Below are 26,127 nucleotides of genomic sequence, written 5' to 3' on the forward strand. Positions count from 1 at the left end.
AAGCGCTAACTTAAATCAGCCATAACAAGTCCCTAGTTTGAGTCCTCGGGGTCTCTAACTAAACTATTAGCCCATGGAGTCATTGATTTAGATGATAAAACTCATACCACATAAAGTTCTTTTTAAACTTTCAGGAAGGACAAGTGGAAAATACAATACATGTAAATACGATCCTATTTTCAACATTCAACAGGGGAGTCTATCATACAACTAAAGCTTTACCGATGCCGATGAATGGGGGAAAACACAAAACAAGGAATAGATGGCAGTACTACCACTCAAGATTTATTTTAGTTTGCTTTGGAAATTACAAAACTCAGCCTGCTCCTGTGAGGGGCTAAGACCCTCCTATGAGGTTGGAGTCTTTGGGAGTTGAGGGGGTTGCTCTAATAACGGTGCCTACAAATTTACCCTGATTGAGAGATCAACTGTAAAAAGTAAGTGAAAGCTCATAAAATATCACAATAACCTATAATAACAAATGCTGATGGGAAAAGGTACAAAAGGGAGACAGAGATGGAATTAGTCCAAACAAAAAGGCATCCTAATATAAGTGTTAAGATTATGCCTGGTAAACAAGAGGAACTGAGGTCTGAAAGTTAATACACCAAAATTGGTATGTTGGATGTTAGGACTAATTAGTGGACAAAATAATGAGGAGATGGATCATTCACCCATCACTCCCTTTTGGGGTTCTTAAGAAAGAGACTTTGGGGAGAAAAACTGGCTACTGAAGCGAGCATCACAATCATTGCTGCCATCCCTACCATTACCTGTGACCCCAGACCTTCTGCTTCCTAAATCCTAAGAGATGTCCTCACCATATCAGGCCAGAGAGAAGGAGCCAGATGACACCACCAGGTCCATTAGCTCCAGCTGAATCCTGAACACCATCTGGGATGTGAGACTTTGTCTTTCCTTCCCCACCCTGTGTCCTTTTCCTTCCCCACCTTATTTCTTCCCTTTCCGATCTCTCTCCTTTTTCCTTCTGCCTAATAAAAATCTGGCTTAGCAGGCAAAGACTCTGTATTTTGCAACACTGCTATAAGCCTGTGACCCGAAAGAAACAACTAAAAGCAATGCCCTAAACAACTTGATGCTGGTACAAGGTTGCCAAATTCCAGAGTGGCTAATATGACTGTGTGCTGTGCCTGTTTTCCTCCATCAGTGAGGCTGCAAATGAAAGTCAACACCAGAGACAGAAGCTACATTTTCTATCTTTGCATTTCTTTTCTCTTCCCTTACGTGTTTGTCTTGTTTTGTCTTCTAGGAAACAGGATCAGACTAACAATAATAGAACAACGTCAGCTCCAGCCCATCATAACTAACTTCTTCTCTTTTTTCCCCGAAAAGGACAATTACCACCATCTATGATACCATCTAAAAGACCGTCAAACAAGCTTTTTGTTTTCTTCTAAAAACTCTCTCTGGCTATTGGGAAAGGGAACAAGGGATGTTGTTAAAACGAACGCCTTATTTAATACTTTGCATTTCAAATGCTTTGATGGTGTTTTCTTTCTTTCTGCATTTTAATAGACATCTAAAAGGATTTTTAATTGTGTGTTTACCACTGTGCTAAGCAGACGGATGTCTGCAAACACCAAACCCCAACCTTTCTGAACATTGTTGAATGTTGGACAGTGACTGGGTTCTGTTAACATCTTCGGGCCCCTCTATTCCATCTAAATTAATTGAGATAGTGTTTTGGTTTTTTAAAATGTTTTATTGAATACTTCTAAATGCTGGGCATGATCCTCCACTGTGTTAGACTCATGTTTAGCACAGCTGATAGATATGGGCAAAGGTGGTTCTAAGCAGTGGTGCGGGACCTAGGGAAGCTGGGGGTGCTGCCGCACCCTCTAGCTTGAAGTAGTAATAACAAATACATGGTTTCCATCATCAGCAACCCCACTATAAAAATTGTTCCAGCACACCTGGTTCTAAGCAATTTTTATGCCTCTCCCTATCCTGGGGGCCATTGAAGATCAAACAAACTCCTGGTTCAAGCGATAGGAGCCACATGGTAGCTCTAATATGTGCAGGTTTGGTACTGTTCCACTGGCCGGACATTGGCAGAGTTCCAGAGAGCCCTGTCCTCTCTGAGCTGTGTCACGGCCCCTTGTCTTGGCTCCCTGCATTGGTGGTCAGCCCCCAAAACAAGAGGAATTCTTCTCATCCCTTTTAGGGCAGATTTAAGGTCCCTCTGTATTGCTCGCAGTGGTATGCAGGGGCTGAGGATCTGGCCTGATGTCATTCATCAGCTCCCTTTTCAAGTACAGTGGAGTACTAGAAACTCAACCCTGTCCCAAGAGCACACCCAGTTCCTGCTGATTTCTGCTCAGCAGCCTGCATAATTGGGCCCTGATTTTTTCATAAAAAGAAACAAACAAAATTGACCAATGGACGCTTTCAGCTGGATTGTGATATATTTGGCATTTCTTTAAAAGCTGCTGCTGCTACCTAATGGAAAATGTCCATTGAGAACCAGTGAAGGTTTCTTTAGCCCATATTTTTTGCATTTCCTTTCCATCATTTTTCAGAGCTACCCTTTTTCATAGCTACCATACGACATTTACTACCCTTGTTCACTCTCAGCACCTTGAATTGTATCCTCTGTGGCCTCAAAGCTGGTTGCTGTGGAGATGACTGATGCCACAAACAACAGTTCACATCTTCAAGTGGAGAAGGAGTTTGTCGGGAGAAGATATGTTGTTCAGCAACAAAGGTCCACCTCCATTTTACAAATCTTATATGGGAGAACGGAGAAGAAAATATAAGCATGGCATCTATTAGGCAGGACACTCTTTCTAAACAGAAAAACAATGAGGAGTCTGGTGGCACCTTAAAGACTAACAGATTTATTTGGGCATAAGCTTTCATGGGTAAAAAACCCACTTTTTCAGATGTGTTAGTCTTTAAGGTGCCACCGGAATCCTTGTTGTTTTTATGGATACAGATTAACACAGCTACCCCCTGATACTTTCTAAACAGAATGTTTTCCACAAAGTTTTCTGAGAGGTGTCAGCTGCTTTTCATATCACACAGAAGCAAGGTACAGTACCTTTCTAGTTTTGACACCAAAGAACATTTTCTACCTGTATTTGAATAATGTGAATATATTAATTAAAGTTGATAATGGCTGATAATGATTTCCATCAGCAGTGGAATGTGGCTATATTTATCTTTATCTATGAGAGCCTAATGCCTAATTATAATTTATACAGAGAAGACATGAAGTAATGTGAACTTGCCATTTTAACAAATTTCCTGAAAACCCTTAAAGCAACAGAATGTTGTTTTCACAGGCATCCTTTGCTGAAGATCTAGAGGGAAGGGGTTCCATGCAGCAGGGGAGTTATAGGCAATTGGATTTTGCTGCAAGCAGGTACAGTTTAAGAGGAGCTGATTTTGGGGCCTGTCACAGCTGGGACAAAAAATATTTGCCCACAGTTTAGGAAAAAATTATAGGCATGGCTTTGCAGGCAGAACCCTACCTTGGTTTGCAGTTGCAATCAGAGGTCAAAGTAAGAGGAGATGGCGGAGCAGGGACCATAAGCTCAGCTAACTTTTCTCTGAAAAAATCTGAGGTGCATTCCCTCTGTTCCTCTGGGCTTTGATGAGCAGCATTCCTGTGGTGAGAACTCCCTCTCCTCTTTCAATCCGTTTTAACCCCTGGAATGCTCAGTGCCCATTAGAGTTCACACCTTGGCCAAAGTCTCCTGTTTTCCCCAAGTGCCATAAGGGGAAGTCAGATGCTGAAAATCTGTCTCGAAAATCCAAATCCTGTTCCTAGTGGAAGTTGATGGCAAAAGTCCTCTTGACTTGAGTTGAACCAGAATTCACTCGAAAGACAGAGAGTAAATACAGACGCTTTCTTAAATATTTAAGGTAAATCTAAAAAGACTGTGTAGGACAACATTAATTACATTGTACAGCAATCAAAACAGAGACTTTGAGTCTAATGAATCCCTTCTCTTACCTTTGGAACAGAACTGGAGTGTCTTGTTAGTCCATAAATATTCTAATTAGGAAGCAACTCCAGATGAATAGGATTAGCAATAAGATCATTTTAGACTAGGTACACAAGAAATACTCTAAACTGTCATGTCTTATCTAACACTCTCCTGACATTTATAATCATGTAGAAAAGCTACATTTACATAGCTCTGCCTAATTAGACATGGTTGCAGTTATGTTTGTGGGCTTTTTTTCTGCCCAAGTATGACTTACACAGTCAAAAGAGGCCATGGGAATTGAAAAGAAGCTGCAGCAGAAAAAAAATGACGTGTACAATTTTTTAAAAACTTTTTTCAATTTTCAATTTACATTTTAAAATCCAAGTTGTTTAGATCCTACACAAAACCTGGATGTCACCGATCCAATTTCAGCATCATAGATTCATAGATACTAAGGTCAGAAGGGACCATTCTGATCATCTAGTCCGACCTCCTGCACAGCGCAGGCCACAGAATCTCACCCACCCACTCCTATGAAAAACCTCACCCATGTCTGAGCTATTGAAGTCCTTAAATCATGGTTCAAAGACTTCAAGGAGCAGAGAAGCCTCCCTCAAGTCAACCATGCCCCATGCTACAGAGGAAGGAGAAAAACCTCCAGGGCCTCTCCAATCTGCCCTGGAGGAAAATTCCTTCCCGACCCCAAATATGGCAATCAGCTAAACCCTGAGCATATGGGCAAGATTCACCAGCCAGATACTACAGAAAATTCTTTCCTGGGTAACTCAGATCCCATCCATCTAATATCCCATCTCAGGAGATTAGTCCTATTTACCCTGAATATTTAAAGATCAATTACTTACCAAAATCCCATTATCCCATCATACCATCTCCTCCATAAACTTATCAAGTAGAATCTTAAAACCAGATAGATCTTTTGCCCCCACTGCTTCCCTTGGAAGGCTATTCCAAAACTTCACTCCTCTGATGGTTAAAAACCTTCGTCTGATTTCAAGTCTAAACTTCCTGGTGGCCAGTTTATACCCATTTGTTCTTGTGTCCACATTGGTGCTGAGCTGAAATAATTCCTCTCCCTCTCCTGTATTTATCCCTCTGATATATTTATAGAGAGCAATCATATCTCCCCTCAACCTTCTTTTAGTTAGGCTAAACAAGCCAAGCTCCTTAAGTCTCCTTTCATAAGACAAGTTTTCCATTCCTCGGATCATCCTAGTAGCCCTTCTCTGTACCTGCTCCAGTTTGAATTCATCCTTTTTAAACAGGGGAGACCAGAACTGCACACAGTATTCTAGGTGAGGTCTCACCAGTGCTTTGTATAATGGTACTAAAACCTCCTTATCCCTACTGGAAATGCCTCTCCTGATGCATCCCAAAACCGCATTAGCTTTTTTCACAGCCATAGCACATTGGCAGCTCATAGTCATCCTATGATCAATCAATCAATACTCCAAGGTCCTTCTCCTCTTCTGTTACTTCTAATTGATGCGTCCCCAACTTATAACTAAAATTCTTGTTACTAATCCCTAAATGCATAACCTTACACTTCTCACTATTAAATTTCATCCTATTACTATTACTCCAGTTTACAAGGTCATCCAGATCCTCCTGTATAATGTCCCGATCCTTCTCCGAATTGGCAATACCTCCCAGCTTTGTATCATCTGCAAACTTTATTAGCACACTCCCACTTTTTGTGCCAAGGTCAGTAATAAAAAGATTAAATAAGATTGGTCCCAAAACCGATCCCTGAGGAACTCCACTGGTAACCTCCCTCCAACCTGACAGCTCTCCTTTCAGTAGGACCCGTTGCAGTCTCCCCTTTAACCAATTCCTTATCCACCTTTTGATGTTCATATTGATCCCCATCTTCTCCAATTTAACTAATAATTCCCCATGTGGCACGGTATCAAATCCCTTACTGAAATCTAGGTAAATTAGATCCACTGCATTTCCTTTATCTAAAAAATCTGTTACTTTTTCAAAAAAGGAGATTAGGTTGGTTTGGCACGATCTACCTTTTGTAAAACCATGTTGTATTTTGTCCCATTTACCATTGACTTCAATATCCTTAATTAATTTCTCCTTCAAAATTTTTTCCAGGACCTTGCATACTACAGATGTCAAACTAACTGGCCTGTAGTTACCCAGATCACTTTTTTTTCCCTTTCTTAAAAATAGGAACTATATTAGCAATTCTCCAATCATTCGGTACTACTCCTGAGTTTACAGATTCCTTAAAAATTCTTGCTAATGGGCTTGCAATTTCAGGTGCCAATTCCTTTAATATTCTTGGATGAAGATTATCTGGGCCCCCCGATTTAGTCCCATTAAGCTGTTTCAGTTTCGCTTCTACCTCAGATATGGTAATATCTACCTCCATATCCTCATTCCCATTTGTCATGCTACCATTATCCCTAAGATCCTCTTTAGCCTTATTAAAGACTGAGGCAAAGTATTTGTTTAGATATTGGGCCATGCCTAGATTATCTTTAACCTCCACTCCATCCTCAGTGTTAAGCGGTCCCACTTCTTCTTTCTTAGTTTTCTTCTTATTTATATGGCTATAGAACCTTTTACTATTGGTTTTAATTCCCTTTGCAAGGTCCAACTCTACTCGACTTTTAGCCTGTCTCACTTTATCCCTACATGTTCTGACCTCAATTAGGTAGCTTTCCTTGTTGATCCCTCCCATCTTCCACTCCCTGTATGCTTTCTGCTTCTTCTTAATCACCTCTCTAAGATGCTTGCTCATCCAGCTTGGTCTACTACTCCTTCCTATGAATTTTTTCCCCTTTCTTGGGATACAGGCTTCCGATAGCTTCTGCAGCTTTGATTTAAAGTAATCCCAGGCCTCCTCTACCTTTAGATCCATAAGTTCTTCAGTCCAATCCACTTCCCTAACTAATTTCCTTAATTTTTGAAAGTCAGCCCTTTTGAAATCAAAAACCCTAGTTGCAGATTTATTTTTGTTAATAAATAGTTCCACGCTGCCAAATTTTCAGAATCAACCACTAGGATGAACTCAATTTAAAATGAGCTTTGATAGCACAACTCAACATGTTTGGTGGTTATCAGCACTTCAAGAGTAGGCATTAAGTTAGGCATTAAGCATAAGTAAGTCCTGCCAAGACTTACACGTGTGAATAGTCCCACTGATTTCAATGGCACTCCTCCCATGCCTGAAGTTAATCACGTACACAAGTGCTTGAAGGATTGGGGACTGGTAGTGCTATGAAGATCTATAACCAGGAACAGGAACACTAACACAACAGGGAAGCTTCAGTTTCCTAATAAACTTTTTGTGGCACTGAGTGCTGATTTTACAAATCATTTGAAGCAGATAAGCTACTGTCAGAAAGCCATTTTTCATCCATTCTTTGCAATTGACTATTAGTGTCCAGTAAAGACCTGAATGGCCAATTAATACGGTCCCACTGTCTTTAGATTGCACCCCATTGGTTGTGACTGATACAGGAGTCACAAAGAACTGTTGATGTAACTCAGAAAAGTTCCCACAATATGGTGTGTGCTCTAAGCTCCCATTGAAGTCAGTAGGAATGGAAGCACCTTGCAGGATTGCACAGCATCCCACAGGATTAAACCCATTGGGCCCTATTCTGTGATATGCCGAGCACCCTGAAAGCTCACCATGAGCAGACTGGCAGGGCTTTTTCCATGAGGGCCCTTTGACTTTACTACTTCCACTCCTCTCCCTGTTCTGAAATAGCCTGAATGTGTTGATGCGCTAGGGATGCTGCAAAGTCTGTTTACTCTCCCTGGCTTTTGGAGAGGTGAGGAGTGATGGAGCAAACACTGTGCATTTTCTGTATGACAATTGTTGACTGTATTGGGAGAGGAGTTAGATAAATTAAGGGAGTGTGTATTACAACAGGGGTATTTCTATATATCATCAAATGTTCCTAGAACCATGCATAGGTAGGCACTCTTATCTTATCTTGTAAGAATGCCAAAATATATAATCTTCACTAAAGACAAAACACATTACAAATGTCAGTTTTCAGGATTAGATCTTGATCCTGCAAACTCATGCATCTAGGCAGATTGCTTACAATGGTATGGAGCTCCACTGGAGTCAATGGGGCATCTTCACAGGCGGGAAGTATGTATGAACGTACGCGATCCAGGCCATAAAAAATTCCTCTGCCAAACCACCAAAAATCCATTTTATTGTCACTTCAAGATCTAATCCTTGCCTCCTCAAAATGCTTTATTTATAAGAAAAACATCCTAAATGACAACTTGCATGCCACAATTTGGCTCCATGCGAATGACACCAGCTGAATTATAATGCTCTGAAAAGCAAGGCTTTATGGCGTCAAAGGTAAGTGACCCTAAAGCACAGACACCACTTTAATAAAGCCATGCGAGGAATAAGCACGACTGAAGAATGTTATCAGAAACCTCTTGCTCAGAGCTTAACAGCTGTGGAACTGGGAGGGAGGATAAACCAAAATGAAGTTCAGGCTGAGGTTTGTGCTGGTAAAAAATTAGTCAATTAAAAAACCCATGATAATTAATGGAACATAACAAAATAATTTCTTCTTACCAAACTGCAGAAAAGCACATTGTTCCAATGAACTGGTATTCTCACATGTCATTTAAATGAAAGCTTGGACCCCTAGTACATATCTGACAAACTAAGGGCCTGATCCAAAAGCCATTGAATCTCAATGGAAGCCTTTCAATAGGCTTTAGATCAGACTTTAAATGAAGAATTAATCCAAATCCAATATTTTTTTAATATTAGAGTTCAAAAAATGCAACAATCAACTTCTAACAATGAATGTAGGTTGCTTTCTCTTTGACTGGAACATTTACCTATCATTTACTTTTTTATCAGAGTTTTTAATCTGGAGCCTTGTAAATCAAGACAGCTGGATCCAAAATCTCAGGATGGCATACCAAACAGCTGAAGATGAAGTCAATAACTATTCAACCCCCAACCTCCTTCATCTGCTCTGTTATATTTAAGATCAATCAATATGTACAAATGACTAGCATCAGGCACATCGGCACTAGACTAGCACATAATCAACTTTATCTTGTCTCAGTTTAATATAATTTTCCACCAAATTAGCAGTCTTTATGTTATCCTGTTTTTTCAAATAAATATAATTCAGAATAACTACATAGTTCAATTGGATTATTTTAGTTATGTGCATATTCACACACACACACACACACACACACACAATCCTCTCTTCAGACACAGCTTCTCTTCATTTTGTTACCCAATGGGATTATAACCATGATTAGAGTGTCTGTGATGGGGTGACACTCAAGGCAATATCGAACCTTTACCAGTACCACTTCAGAAAAATTCTATGGGTTTAAAAGGATGGAAAAAGAAATGAACATAATATCAAACACTGTGCTGTAGCAGCCATTAAAAATGTCATACAGATTTAATGATTTGGGAGAGGGTTGCTGTTACATAAACTAGTTTACCATTAATATGCCTTATTTGCTATATATTTTACACTGTAAAATTATCAGGACGACCCTGATGGAGTTGGAACATACATTTAGAAAATAATTATAATCTCCACTGGGAAACCACAGAAGGTCCATTGGCTTCCAAACCACCTCCAGATTAGATAATCAGTGATAAACTAATCAGAACTCTTCTTCAGACCTGTGGGTGTCCATTTCAGAGAACATAAAATTAGCAGGAAGCTCATGCTAACAAGATCTCTACCATCATCAGAATTTTTATATTGATTCAGGGTCAGAACCTCTGCAGCATCTGTTGCTTAGACACATAAACCCAGTCAAGACAGCATGAAAATAATTTTCTCTCTTGAATTAGTATGAGACTTTGCTTAAGTCAACTTCTAACTCTTTGGGGTAAGAAATGTCCACCCCAAGATACATCTCTGCACAGGTGTCCATTATGGAGGTTTCATACCTTCCTCTGAAGCTCTGGTACTTGGCAATGTCAGAGACAGATACCAGACTATATGGACCATTCATTTGATCTAGAATAGCAATTTCTATATTCCTTTAAACACAGAGGTCACATCCTTTGATATAATTCACAAGGAATGTAAGGAGGGGCAAAAGCTTTAACTCGGTAGTATCTAGGACAAAGTGTGGGCCAAATTCTATTCTCAGCTACTGTATAGTGTTACTTGACTAGTCTTTACTCAACTTCCTTTCTTCCAACCATAGGGCACCCTTCACATTTCGGATGGGACTCTGAGGATACCGTAAACAATCATTGCTTTAACTCTTCCTTCTTCCCAGGATGTCCTATACTGTAGCCACCATTCTGAGTCAGCACCATTCACGTATCAACTGGAGGTCTTGCTCCCATTGCTTTCAAAGCATTCCAAGCATCTACCATCACAGAAAGCAAGGAAAGGGATGTTATGCCTACTCCTTTAATCCCTCACACCCAGAAATTTCTCATTGTCTCCTTCCACCCCTCCAAACTCCCCCATTTCCTTCTACCTTTACCCTATCCCCTGTCATTTCCACAGTGTTTCTGTTTCCCTCTATAGTCAGGAAGGTGAGTGGCAGATCTTGTCTCTTCCCTCATTTCACTATGTAGTCAATAGGCTGCCTGGCAGCTAGGACTATCTCCATAGGCCAGTGGAGATCACTCTGCAAAAATGTTTTAAGTATATCAGAAGCAGGAAGCCTGCCAAATAATCAGTGGGGCCCCTGAACGATGAAGGTATTAACAGAGCACTCAAAGAAGACAAGACTGTTGTGAAAAAGCTAAATGAATTCTTTGCTGAGGATGTGAGGGAGATTTTCACATAGGAGCCATTCTGTTTGGGGGATAAATCTGAAGACCTGTCCCAGACTGGCCTCTGTCAATAGAAGAACTGATAAATTAAATACTAATAAGGCACCAAGACCAGATGGTATTCACCAAGAGTTCTGAAGGAACTCAAATATGAAACTGCAAAACTACTAATTGCAGTATGTAACCTATTGCTCAAATCAGCCTCTGTACCAGATGCCTGGGGGATAGCTAATGTGACACCGGTTTTTAAAAAAGGGTCCAGACGTGATCCTGGCAATTACAGGCTGGTGAGCCTAACTTCACTATCTGGCAAATTGGTTGAAACTATAGTAAAGAACAGAATGATTACACACATAGATGAACATGCTATGTTGGGGAAGAATGCCTCACAAATCTAATACAATTTTTTGAGAGTGTCAAAAAGCATGTGGACAAGGGTGATTCAGTAGATATAGTGTACTTGGATTTTCAGAAAGCCTTTGACAAGGTCCCTCACCTTAAGAAAAGTAGGAAGAATGGGACAAGAGGGAAGTTCAATTTCCAGGTGTAGGCCGGGCTGGGTCAGGGCTGGGGGAGGGGAGCCTCTCCTCCAGCCACTGCAGGTTCGGGGCTGGGCTGGATCCTGGCCGGGAGGGGCACCACAACGGGTCAGGGGCTTGAGGAGAGGCATCTCTCCCCGCCACAGCCCTGAGTGCCTGCGCGGCCCTTAATAGACAGCTGCGCGGATGCGTAGTTTAGAGGGAACTTAGGATATGATAGAGATCTATAAAATCATGAATGGGTATTGAGAAAGTGAATAAGGAAGACTTATTTACCCCTTCAAATAACACATGAGCCAGGGGTCACCCAAAGAAATTAATAGGCAGCAGGTTTAAAACAAACATAAGGAAGTACTTTACACAACATACAGTCAACCTGTGGAACTGGTGGCCTGGGGATCTTGTGAAGGCCTAAGTATAACTGGGTTAAAAAAGAAAAGGAGTACTTGTGGCACCTTAGAGACTAACAAATTTATTAGAGCATAAGCTTTCGTGAGCTACAGCTCACTTCATCGGATGCTGTAGCTCACAAAATCTTATGCTCTAATAAATTTGTTAGTCTCTAAGGTGCCACAAGTACTCCTTTTCTTTTTGCGAATATAGACTAACACGGCTGCTACTCTGAAACCTGGGTTAAAAAAGGAATTAGATAAGTTCATGGAGGATAGGTCCATCAATGGCTATTAGCAAAGATGGTTAGGGATGCAACCCCATGCTCCAGGTGTCCCTACACCTCTGACTGCCAGAAGCTGGAACTGGATGAGAGGGGATGAATCATTCAATAAATTGCCCTGTCTTATCCATTCTCTCTGAAGCATCTGTCACTGGCCACTGTTGCAAGACAGGATACTGGGATAGATGGATCATTGGTCTGACCCAGTATGGCCATTCTTATGATCTGTGAACTCTGTCCAAACAGAATACAATGGCAGAAGGCAACTCCACACCCTTACATTACATTCCTGACTTGCCTTCAAATTAAAGACTCCCGGGAATCTGGCCCCCACATAGTTGAACATCCCAAAAGCTGTCTCTGAAGTTGTACCCAGTTATCAATGATCTAACAAATGGACAGACTACGCTTTTGAAGTGACATATTTATCCATTTGCAGCGTGTTGTAGTTGTGTCGGTCCTAGGATATTAGAGAGACAAGGTGAGTGAGGTAATATCTTCTATTGGATTAACTTCCGTTGGTGAAAGAGGAAAGCTTGCAAGCTTACAAAGAGCTCTTCTTTAGTCTCTCAGGAAGATCAAAAGCTTTCTTGTTCACCACCAGAAGTTGATCCAATAAAAGATATGTCCTCACCCACCTTACCATGTCTCTCTAGTATTTATCCATTGCAGGTAAGAAGAGGAGGAATACGAGAAGGCCTTTCTGCAGCTGAACAAAAATCAGTTAATGGCACAGACATGCGGTATTTATTCATTCATCCATTATGCTTCGCTCACAATGTGTTGCAAAGTGCGCTTAAAACCAGAGTTCCACCCCAAAACCAATTTAATTCTTATTTACAAAAAAAAGTACAAAACAGGGTCTCTGATTTTGATAAGTGCCTCTGTGATTATTCCTTCAATAAATGCCACAAGATCCTTCAGATTGTTCTTTCATGTTTTATTTTGGTTTGGAGCAGAGAAGAGAGAAGTCACAGAGACAAGCAGCCTGTGCCTTGAATCACTTGCTTTATTTTTTTATTTATAAAACCCAGGGAACTACTAGAGCATATTTCATTGATACATAAGGAACTTTTGAACAGTGGATTATACTTTGTGAACTGGACTCCCAGTGGAATATAACCAATGCCCAGCTATAGAAAGTGTCACGATTTATGAGGAAATTGCATCCTGTTAGATGATAATGCACTAAGAGTAGGCTTTCAATATTATCACCGCTGATCATGACACAGAACTCCCCTTGAATAGAAATAATCTAGCTTTCAAAATAAGCAGCAAGCCAGTCTGCTGCTGGAAAGTCTGTGAGCAAAATGCATGCAGAGTAAAGCCAGCATACTCTAAACATTAGTTCACTGCACTGGAAGGGGGTGAAGAATGTTAAATGAAATGTAATCACCTCCTCTGACTTTTCTGCTTATGTTCACTTGTCTCAAGCTAAAATGTACAATTTGTTTTGTTTACTGGATGTGCTTTTAAGGTACCTATCAACATAATATCTGGAAGCACAAAATATTAAGGATGGGATTTTCAAAGATGCACAAGGATGTCCAACTCTAACTGAAATTCACTGCATGTTGGGTGTCTAATTCCCTTAATCTCCTTTGAGAACCCTAGCCTATATTCAGAGTAAACATACACTGTACATATTCGGGGGGGGGGGGGATCTGTGTTTATGCAATGATTCAAGCCATTCCACACACAAATGGCTGCTTAGACATGAAATGGCCTGATGTGACCATGCAAACAATAAATTATATATTAATGTCCAGACTGTGCCTTGCCCAGAAATGGGAGAGAGAGTGCAAGGAACCTCGATCCCTCTCAGGCTGGGGCAGTTCCCTGTTAGCACATCTTTATGGAACAATGAAAGATGGCGAGGCTGTAGGATCAAGATTTCAGTCTTCCTGTCAAACTATCAGGATACAAAGGCGTGTAATAATAATGTGTGGCTCACATGTAGCCCAGTACATTTTCAATGGGCTGCGTAACAGGAATGACAGATTTTAGAGAAATGTAGGACTTTTTGATGTCAGATGGATGAAACCTTCATAGAGCTGCAGTCATGTTTGCTGATTCTTTCTGAGGTCAGCTCAAGATGGCCCTATTGGTTCCAGCCAGATATGGAAGCATTTGAGCAGCTCTTTGAGGCAGAGGGGCATTCTAGGGGAAAACCCAGAAATAGTTAAGGTTTAGGCCAAGGTAGGAAATCCAGCTGGTTAACGGCTGTATACACATTAACTGATTAATCTGTAAATGTAAGGGGGGCCTGAAAACATGGAAAAGGGGGAAGATTAGACACAAAGTGTGAAATCTTGGCCCCATTCAAATCAATGGGAGTTTTGCCATTGATTTCAATGGGGCCTAGATTTCACCCAAATAATCCAGTTGCATCAATTCACAGAAGTATATACATTATTTCCTATGTCCTTGGGTGAATAGGCTGAAGCTTCTTCAAACGCATTTATTATCGAAAATTACAAGCAACATTTTCATCCTTGGTTCCTCTATAAATATGACTCGATCCGAGGTCAGCAGTGTTATGGAGGAAGTCATCTCCAAATCCATGAGAGTTCCTTCTAAGATGCTAATACCAAAGGCAGTGGTCATTTAAGTGATATCAGTAGTTTCTTACTATGGACAATGGAATATCTTTTTTCAGCTTGGCATGTGAATAATTTAGTGCTCATCTCAATATCACATATGAAGTGGATGCACTGATAGCAGCAGCAGAAACCATGTATAAAGCAGCTAAGAGGGCATCAGGACACTCAACAAAAGCAGGCCATGTTAAGTTGTTGTCTCTCCCTGGGCTGTGAAATCATTAATTCCTGTGCAGTATATGCTGATGGAGGCTGCCTCTTTAGTTACCATGTAAAATGTACAGTCCGTCCGGAGACACACACATTTCCTATGGACTGTGATGACTACTGGAACTCCCTCTCCTATGTTCTCTTCAGTCTCTAATATGTGATCAATCAAATCACATCCACCTTCTGGTTTACAAGGGAAATATCATGCTTTATGTTTTTGTAAACATCAAGTCTTCTGCTGTCAAAGATCAATGTGGGAAAAAGGCCTAAATTACAAATCTAATAATACATTTCCAAATCCCATCATGCTTCTCAGCAATGCAATGGCCACAAAAAAAGATGGAATCAGCCAAGATCAAAGCACTTCTAAGGCTAGGACTTAGTGGCTAAAAGAATTAGAAAAATACGTATCTCCAAAACAAACCACTCGGAAAATGAGTATTGTATAGAGTCCTCCTAACTACTACTTCACCTTGGCATTAAGCTCCCATGGCACTTAAACAAATATATTCAGATACTTCAAACATAACAGATCATTACAGCGACACCAATACCACTGCAATGCAAAGTAATCATTCTCTTGGTGGTGTGGATGGCACATAATGCAACATGAGAAGCATGTCCTAATGTTCGCTTCATCCTTATAAAGATCACTTATGGTAGACAGAAAAACAACGCTTTTCAAATAAGATTTAGTCTTTGGTACATGTTTTCTTATGCAATACTAGATCTTCTTTTTCGAAAGGCAGAAATTTACCAGAAAAGCTATTAGCTATGACACAAGACTTACAAACTATTAATTTACAGACTCTGTGCCAGATCATCAGTTGGTGTAAATCAGATCTGCTGAATTATAACAGTTGAGGAATTGGCTCCTCTCCTCTTTTTTAAACATTTAAAATTGTTTACTGTTTCTGCTAATGGACAGGAGTTCCATATTCATATACATGTGAAATTGCAACCCAGCAACAGATCAGTCTGCTTGATTTTTTTTCATAGATCCACAGAATTTAAGGCCAGAAGAGACCACTTGTCACAGAATTTCAACCATCCTGCCATTGGGGTTTGGCTGTCAGATTTAGGGTCAGCATCTGCGTAATATGGTTATTTAAACTGAAAACTACAGATGTGGCACTGGAAATATAAAATGTTATCAAGTGTGAATAAATGACGAAATTGGAAATATCAACTCACTGTGCCAAGTGCTATGGCATACATACCCATGATTTCTTGCATTACCTTCACACTGAACACTGGTTTTAAAACCAGGAGTAATAGGATGATGATGGAAACGAACAGATTTATCTTAGATATTAGGGGAAAATTGACTGTAAGGTCAAATGGACAACGGAACAGACTGTCTAATTGCTACTATAATTACTCCAATTCCTAGATCTCTAAGGAAAGATTACATGTGTTGTGGAAAAAGAAGTATAAGTGCCTTCGTGCTTACAGCAAAAGCCTAGTATAGATTATCCATTTTAAACCTATTATCTATGGACACAATTTTCAATCCCTGGTGCCTAAAGTTAAATATTAGTGTTAATTACTTACACTCTAATAGTGCCTAAATTGTCCAGTGTGAATAGTCCCTTCCCTCCTTCAAAGGGCCAGATTCTGCCACTTTTTCTCATGTTGTATAGTATGTTATTCTTCAAAATCAGTGGCACTACTCGAGGAGTAAGGCACTACCCCGTCTGAGTAAAGAGTGGCAGAATTATGTTTGTCAATTCACAACCATCATGTCCTCCATAACTGTATATTTCATTTCTGTAAATAGGATAAAAAATTCCATTTGGAAAGTCAAACTCCCCAGACATTGTGGAGTTGCAATTGCTCTTCTTTGCACTTAAGCTGCCTTTCCTCTGCATTAGGCTGAGAAAAATGTCTGCTGAATGCTGACATGGACTGTAAATTTATTCCTGTGCCACAGACAGAGCTGCAAAGATAAGACCTCTGTAAACAAAGTAGCCAAAGGGTATGTTTTAAATATTGTACCTCTGTATCCTTAAATATAGCCGTCGGCCACATTTTAAAAGAGCTTTACTATTAAAAATGAATGTACATAGCTCTAGAAAGTAAAGAGTTAACTTAGCCGCTCTTTAAAATGCTAACAACAGACAATGGTTTGTGGATAAATTAATTAGCAGAGCCAGCTTGTGTTTAATTATTTCACTTGACCTGGTGCAGATTTATACAATAATCCCTTTCGAGAGGGGAAGGGGCTGTCGGAAACTATGTGATATTCCAGAGGAAAAAAAACTTTAAATCTGAGTAGTGACTCTTCTGACTAAAACTCGAATGATACACTATTCTCCACTGTAAGACAAGCTCAAATGGAAAAAGAAATGCAGGTCTGAACCACAGAGATTATGCTAAGAACCTGGTGTGCTTCCTACTCTGATACTTAACCTTCCCCGCCCCATAATCTGCTGGGATCTTACTACTGAATAAGGCATGAACCAACCCACTTAGTTGGTGGTGGGATTTCATGAGCAACCCGAAACAAGTGCAACCAGACTTGTACCAGAACTTAGATCTATCTGAGATCTTCCAGCAGAGAAGAAATGGAATGAGAACTGAATAGGCTATCTGGATTCTCATTCAGAATTTGCTAATTGGAATCCAATTAGACTCAAAGGTGTATTTTGACTCAGTTGGTCAAAGTACTTTATGTCTAGCAAAATAAATTGTAAGGTGCCTGAATCTGAGTTTTCATGAGAAATTAATGACTCTAAAGACGTCATTACAGATCAACATGCAAGAGCATGCACAGAGACAAAGGATGCAATATCTTAATGTCAGCAATACCTAAATGAGATCAGGTGCAGTGGAAGAGAGTCAAACTCAAAGAGAAAGAAGTGAAAAAAACTGGGGAAAACAACTCCGTTAGCCAGCAACTGGCTTTAGATTCACTCTGTGATTGGGAAGAAAATTCCCTCCATTTGAGCCAAGTACTAAGAAATCATCCTTGGTGGAGATTACTCAGAGTGGGTGTAAACTGGCTCTCAAGATACCTTTAAATGCTAGATCTTCTGTCCATTTTCAGATGTCACCATCCTCCTCTGCTCATCATCAGAAATGATTTACAATGGCCCAAGAACTTGAGCTGAAAACTTTTCTATAGGACAATCAGACTCACCATCACCATGTGAGCAACAGCATTGCCTCTGCTTTTTACTCTTAATGAAGACATCATTGATGGAGAGAGAGGTGGGGGAAAAGCAGGACCAAGGGTAAGGCAGACAGTGGCATAGGGCAATCTCTGTTTTAGGGAAAGCAGCGTGACCAGGAGGCAGATTACCCATTAGCTCCCATGGCAGCTGCATGTCACTGGAATACCCTCAAGAGTGAAATGCCTGATTGGAGGAGACATAGCTTTCTTGGCAACTGGTCCACAACCAACTTCTCAAAGGGATCGGCATGCACTTCTTTGACCTAGCTATCCTTCAATAAAATTGCCAATTCTACCCTCCTCCCACACCTAAACAACAAGGAGAATTCCCACTGATGGCAGAATGAAAGAAAGACCCTGAGAACACTGTGTGTTCACCTTGACATGTGTAAAGTGCTCAGATACCAAGATAGATTGAATGTGGCAAGGAATTATTGAAGAAAAGTTCAAAATTTAAAAAAAAAGTTACAGCTGAGCACATAAAATACACTGTGGGCTGGAGATTTTGCATAGACACTTCTGATTTGCTGTATGGCTGGTGAGTGTTGTACCAATGTTTTGTCACTTCAGCAAGTTGCAGGCAGGTATGATTGAAATAGCAAGAATTCATGTGATAATCCTCCATGGAAGGTACCAGATTATGGATCACCCAGCGCAGGCCACATAAACCTAAAAGCAGCTCTTCTAGCTAAACAGAACGGTTGATGTACTGTTGATTCACCATGTCCAAAGTGTGCAGCCCTGCATCTCCTTTTCATCAGCATGACTTCAGGAAGTCAAGGATTAAAATGTCACATGGACCTATTGATCTAGAACTGCTCCCAAAGATACAAGCTGGCATCTAAGTGATTTCCTCTCTCAGTGTGTCCTGAGTAGGTGATTGAATGTGTGTGCTTTGCTCTGTTTTACTTTGTCTTTATTAGTGTTTATCTGTGTTTGTCAATATTATTTACTTCCTAAAACCAGTAGCGATATTAGCAGCATGTGCATTTAAACACAGGTAGTATACTTAGTGAATGGAACTAGGGCTGTGGTGAGCTATCTGCCTGAAATTCAAACTGCCATCAGGGCTTTATAGCTTATATGACTAACTGTTCTTTGGCCCATTAAGTTTGTATCCAGCTCATCTTCTTCCTTCACTTGATTTTGTGAAATGATAACTATTGATATTAGAATTGAATGTGCTAGTGTGGCCCCCCTTCTAAGCAGGAAGAGAAGTCAGGAGAAGTCCTTGGAACATTTTTTTTTGCAGAAGGAACCTAACTAATTTCTGTGGTTCCTTTCTCTCTCTGTTCATAGGGCTGACAGCTTTTAAATCTCCTTTTCTCTATCCTTTCATTCTGCTTCAGTTGAATGATCTGCTTCTCCTATGATCTTCAAATCTCTTTCCTAGGGACACTTGTGCTCATGCTCCAGTTCTCTCTCTCTTTCTGACTACTTCCATGGCTTAAATCTCCTCCAGTCTCTCTTTAAGTCACTGATACAACAGCTATCATTGCAGTACTTGTGAAACTTCACCATGCTAAGTGACAGACTGGGGTTTTCTAGGGCTACCTTTAACTCTATGAGTCATGGCCAGCACTCCTACCCCTACCACTTATTCTAATATTTCCAGACCAGACACACACCTTGTCAGACACTTTAGAATGATGTTTCTGTCACCGCCTCCTTTACTTTCCTCCTCTTTACTCGATTCATCCAATGGCTGACTTGGTGAGTGGATAGTCACTTATCGTCCATCTTGCTCCCTCACCTGATCTTTAAGGGGCCATTATAATTAGTCTTATTTAATAATGTATAAAATGTATCCATCAGAAATATAACAAAGAAGATAACATATTGACTAATGTCAACTAAACTGTCTGCTCCAACACCATCTCAGCACATCATCTCCCTCATCAGGCAAAAGTCTAAATAAATAGATAATTCTTATGTGATTTCTTTAATTTCAACCAACAAATCCAGATCTGAGGATTGGTATGCCCCAAATCTAACCTCTAGATTTAAAATGTAGGGAAGAGTAGCAGAAGTGTCTCAGCAACATCTATGATGGTTCATAGGAAAGATGCAGTCTCTCCGTAAGGTAGTCAGAACCAAAACCACTCTGCAATCAAAATCCTCATCTTGAACTTCACCAGAGGCAAACACGAAGCCAGGACAGCTATATAATCTTTATAATATTGCTAAGTAAGCTGGCAGGAGTCTTCTACCCTTGCTGAAACTTCTAAACCATCTTCAAGGATAGTCTCATATAGAATGCTTTGCGGTAATCTAGTTCAGGAAGCACTAGGATGACTGGAAAGGGCTGCATCAGAAAAAAAAAGTTCACAACCACGAGTCAAACACAGATGGTGGAAAATAACACTTCTGGGCACTGTGAATCCAGGACTGCAAACTTCAGTGACATACCCTCTCGTTAATAGGGGCAAACTGCATTCCTTCTGGAGCCTCCTTATACATCTTCCAAATATTGGAACTCCAACTTCAGAGGGTTTGGTTCTGTGGAGCAATGCTGAATGGAGAGTATTTGGAGTGGGTTCCAAATGCTTGATATCTGTAGCTTACTACCAGTGGCTCTACACTGGGTGTATGCTGTGTTTCCAAAGGCACTAAATGGGGTTAATAAACTGACCCCTCTTCATTGAGGAGTAGTAGCACTCCTCACAATAATTTATTGACAGAAGGTCATTCTGATCCCTAATGAGAAAATGAAATGCGTGTTGGACTTGTGGAACAAGTTCAAATCAGCCGTGCATACAATGTAGAAATATAAGCTCAAATCAACTATACATTTACTGGCTAAATTCAGTTTACAGCTAATCAGCTCTTCCTTTGACAGATAATGCTGCTGAGGAAGTGGGATAATTTCATAAATGAATAATTTAAACCGTTTTATCTTTTAAGTAATGATATTCAGACATATTAACATATAAAGCCTCAGTATTTACATTTTTGTTACATAGACCTGCAGAATTAAAATGTATCTGGAGTATTTGGTGATAAATGACATTTATAGAGTGGCTTTCATCACACTGGGCTTCTCTGTGCTTCACAAAAATCCCTGGGATGGAGCATGACAGACAATTGGCATACAGCTCACCACATGACTGCATTAGGGGAGAAGTTATATTTTAATATTGTAGACAAACTTTTCTTCTTTCATAGGTTCACAGATTTTAAGGCCAGAAGGGATTATTAGGTCTTTCAGTCTCATTTCCTTCCTAATACTGGCCATAGAATTTCACCTCTTTACCCCTGTTTTGAGTGCAATAATTTGTGTTTAAGTAAAGCTCATCTTCCAGAGAGGCATTCAGTCTTGATCTGAAGACAGCAAGAGATGGAGCATCCACTCCTTCCCTTGATAGTTTGTTCCAGTGGTTAGTCACAGCACTCTGAAATAAAGTATCCTGGAAACCTTAAGGCCACATGTTCAAATACAGAGACTCGATCTGAACACACAGAAATACATGTGCATGTGCAAGAGTGTACCAAGCAACATATTTGCAAATTTCCACACTTGTGCATGCAACCGCTGGAGTATTTTTCTGCATGTGTTTTTAATGCACTGACCTCAGGGCTCCATTTTTGAATAACGTCCTTTAGGCCCATGAAAATCAGACAGAGCCTAGTTGTTTTCGATCTTGTTGAAAAGAAAACAATGAAGAGAAATAAAAAAGGAACTATTACACAGCAATATCTGTTTATTTAAGGCGAAGGACTCAGATAGTACATGGAAAATACAGCTCATCTTTAGTGGTGCTTGCCATAGAGTGACAAGCCCTTACCAACTTTCTATCAGCCATTGCTGCTCCTTTGAGATTGCTAATTTTGGTGAGGAAAATATGAAACAAATTCATATAACACAGACAAACTTGTTAGATGCTATTTTCCTCTCATTCATTGTCCCCGCCCCTATACACCCTTACCCATCTGATCTGTATAGATTTGCCAAGGTATACCTTGTATCATGTCAAGATCCTTCAGTATCATGTTGCAGCAGATGTTGTTATAGTCTTATTCAGAGAGGGAGAAGTAGGCTTGGATAGCAGCACACTGATAAGAAATAAAAAAACACAGATCCTAACCGCAGGCTAAATCCCTTTTGTGCTGTTCCAGTGGCATAAAGGGGGATTAAAGCTGCCAATAAGGCTCTGCTCCAGATTGTCCTGTCACAGTTGATTCCCTGGTGTCATAAAGCCAGTGAAGCCAGTCTAGGTTATCTACATCTTGTGCCTAGTGTAAAGGACTGGCGAGGAGAGAAAAGGAGCATGCTGGAATGCACTGCATTTCAGTAAGCTTAGACCAATGGAATAGTGTCCAGGGCACCATTCCAGAGGGTGTAAATTAGAGCAACTCTGTGGATGCTCTAACTTACCACAGAGGCTGAACTAGCCCCCAGCTGTCCCCAGGACTGGAGATATAATGTCCTTTCTGCCTCCTCCTTCTTCTTACAGGCACTGAGCAAAACTCTGGTGCACATGAGCATCCAGCCCAATAATTCTCCAATAAAGTTACCAATGGATTTCTAACAAAATGGCTCCTGCAGTTACCAGAAGACAACTGTTCTCATTCACCTACATACTCAGAATAGTTACCATGCAGGACACGAATGAATCCTGACACTGGCCTAGCTGAATTACATGAAGAAAGCAAGGACATTGTTTTTTAAATGCACCCTTTCAAAATTCTGTTCTCCCAAAAAGTTCTAGTTTCAACAAAGACATATTGGAGAAGAGGTCAGCCACATCTTCCAACCAGTGAGAGGAACCTTTCCTTTCACACCCCCAAAAATCCTACTGTTTCATTCATAAATAAAATAAACCACAAGTTCAGTTGCTGGCAGGCACTCCCTTTTATCTTTCACTTGGTTGAGAAAGAAACTAGCAACATCACATTCTCAGAAAGCCAAGGGTGGTAATCACAGAACTGGTTGTCATGTATTTTTAAAAGCATTTGCAGAAGCACTGCTCCAATCATTTTAAAAAGAATTATAAGCATGCAGAAAATTCTGAAGAAGCAGCTTAACTCTCTTCTTTACTTATTTTTAAGATGAGAAGAATGCACTGGAAAAAGACCACTTTCAAAAGGAGATCTCAAAAAGTTAGCACCATTTCACTACAATCACAACAGAGCTGAAATACTTATTATCTCAAATAAGCCCGGGTGACATTTGAGATATCTCGACAATTATTGGCCTGCCAGCAGTATGTGGAATCAGCCAATTCCTTTTCTCTTTTTGGTATCTTTTTTTTTTTACATGCTCAAAGGCCTCATTCATAAAATATGTAGCGGGAGCTCTTCAGAGGAGGATATTGCTTATGCTGTAGACCTGATGAAGTTATTATGCTGCTGAGACAGATATTCTGCCACAAGATAAATCAATGTAGCTGGTGGAGTTGAATCACTGCATCAAGAGCTCAGTGGTTGCCATACCGGCCTTCAGAGCGACAGTCTGAGTTTGATCACAGGCTGGTGGGACAATTTTGAGCTTCAGTGAGAGTGTGGAATAAACACTCAGTATGGTCCTGGTCACTATCCCATGGGTGCAGGGAGAAATGCTACTTGTTAGAATAGGAAACAGATGCGAGTTTGTGACACACTCCCATGCCATGTGATAGGGATGCACTTGGCCCATTTATCTCCAGCATGCACCTGGGTAGTGCAGACAAAGAGAGAACAACGAGGACTGGAATCTGGACATATTGCTAAATTAAGCAGATAAAATGATTAGCAATTGTCCAGCAACTTGATATAAACCAAATAGAAGAGCATGGCTTTTCCCCTACAGTTTAGTTATATCCTGTCTTGCAAATCCAAATATTCCATGCTCTAGTCACTGCCTGGTTTTCCCTTGTCTTAATACGTTCTCCAACAGCCATTTACATCTGCTTCACTTTGGCCTGTTTTAGAGCAAGTGTTTGATTTTAATCTGCTGATGTTAGCCTCGGTGTTTCAGAGTACCTTTGAATCTACGGTTCTTTACATTCTAAAACCCCATCATTTTCTCCTATTAGTTCAATGGGATAGATGCTCTTTTGTTCCACCTTTGGCATTTCTTACCCTTTTTGCAGACAGGAGTTTAAATCAGACAGTTGCTAAAAAATCCTCTAATAATTTTTATGAAGTACAGTCCAATTTTCTTTATCTTCCTTGGGGATCCATTCAATTAAGCATAGTCATAATGAATGAATGGACACAGAGCTTTGTAACCATATTTACATCCAGATTAATGGGAACAAGGTAAGATAACTTTAAAGCCATCAATATTTTAATACCTTTGCTTTTCATTTTGCTATCTTCAATGTCAGATACATTTGGAGGCTGAGTTTTTAATTTCCTCCTCAGTTTGTCAGAAATCAGAGTTTATATGTGGCTTTAAATTACCAAAATTTGCCTCAAAATAGACTTCTTGCAGGTCTTCCATCTTGATAGTCAGCTGAAAGACTGCACATGACAAACTGAGTTGCAAAGCTGATCGTTTACTGGTGACTGTAACAAATATCTATTTATCTACATATTTCCAAGAAACCAGTATTTATCAATATTAATATTTAAATGAAGACTCAGAGAGAGCACTAAAAATATATTTTAGGGAACATTCAGGCAATAGAAATGGTGAACTAGATGAGCTAAAATGTCTTCTCCATTTCACCTTTACCACTCATGTTTAACTATTTTATCCAATGCAAGGTGTTGTTGGTAGACTTCAAATATGAGCCTGATTCTCATTTATACTAAGGCTCAGATAGTTATATTTATAGAGCTGTGTAAAAGGGTCTTACTCTAAAATGAAAATAAGGTTCTATATCAATAGAATCATAGAATATCAAGGTGGGACAGGACCTCAGGAGGTCATCTAGTCCAACCCCCTGCTCAAAGCAGGAACAATCCCCAACTAAATCATCTCAGCCAGGGCTTTGTCAAGCCTGACCTTAAAAACCTTAAAGGAAGGAGATTCCACCACTTCCCTAGGTAAACATTCCAGTGCTTCACCAGCCTCCTAGTGAAAAAGCTTTTCCTAATATCCAACCTAAACCTCCCGCACTGCAACTTGAGACCATTACTCCTCGTTCTGTCATCTGCTACCACTGAGAACAGTCTAAATCCATCCTCTATGGAACCCCCTTTCAGGTAGTTGAAAGCAGCTATCAAATCCCCCCTCATTCTTCTCTTCTGCAGACTAAACAATCCCAGTTCCCTCAGCCTCTCCCTCATAAGTCATGTGTTCCAGTCCCCTAATCATTTTTGTTGCCCTCCGTTGGACGCTTTCCAATTTTTCCACATCCTTTTTGTTGTGTGGGGCCCAAAATTGGACACAGTACTCCAGATGAGGCCTCACCAATGTTGAATAGAGGGGAACAATCACGTCCCTCGATCTGCTGGCAATGTCCCTAATTATACAGCCCAAAATGCCATTAGCCTTCTTGGCAAAAAGGGTACACCGTTGACTCATATCCAGCTTCTTGTCCACTGTAACCCCTAGGTCCTTTTCTGCAGAACTGCTGCCTAGCAATTTGGTCCCTAGTCTGTAGCGGTATATGGGATTCTTCTGTCTTAAGTGCAGGAGTCTGCACTTGTCCTTGTTGAACCTCGTCAGATTTCTTTTGGCCCAATCTTCTAATTTGTCTAGGTCCCTCTGTATCCTATCCCTACCCTCCAGCATATCTACCACTCCTCCCAGTTTAGTATCATCTGCAAACTTGCTGTGGGTGCAGTCCATGTCATCCTCCAGATCATTAATGAATACAATCTAACAGACCAGTGTCACAGACAGTATGATATGTACATAAACATCTGAGAAAATTATGATTTAAAATGGAGAAAACCACGAACACCTTGGTAAATTTAACTATAGCAGGGTGTGAATCCTGTTGTGTTTTTTTTTTAAAGAGTGATCATCATATTATCAGTGGGAGATCACAGTACAGTAAACAATTAGCACTACCGATCACTTTTATATAGTTCAGAAAATAAGATCGCCGTATTCAACATTTGAAAGGTGGTAACCCAACCAATTGTTGGATGATGGAGAAAAAGACATGGCATAAATTCTTCCTCCACCATCAGCTAATCAGAATGGATTTTGAGGACAGCAATCTCCACTCCACTGGTTTTAACTTAGGGGCAAGAAATTCCCCTTTCTTTTCTGTTCCACTTAGTGACTGATTCTGGGGACAG

The 26,127-nt window shown here is 40.3% G+C and overlaps 1 protein-coding gene across 2 annotated transcripts in view; it reads right to left on the reverse strand.

The window, feature by feature from the left end:
- Positions 1-26,127, reverse strand: part of CDH4 (cadherin 4) — a 666,817-nt gene that overhangs the window by 88,801 nt on the left and 551,889 nt on the right. The gene's annotated exons all lie outside the window — the stretch shown is intronic.

This window comes from Dermochelys coriacea, chromosome 13 (genome assembly GCF_009764565.3).
Source record: "Dermochelys coriacea isolate rDerCor1 chromosome 13, rDerCor1.pri.v4, whole genome shotgun sequence".
In the NCBI taxonomy this organism is placed as follows: domain Eukaryota; kingdom Metazoa; phylum Chordata; order Testudines; family Dermochelyidae; genus Dermochelys; species Dermochelys coriacea.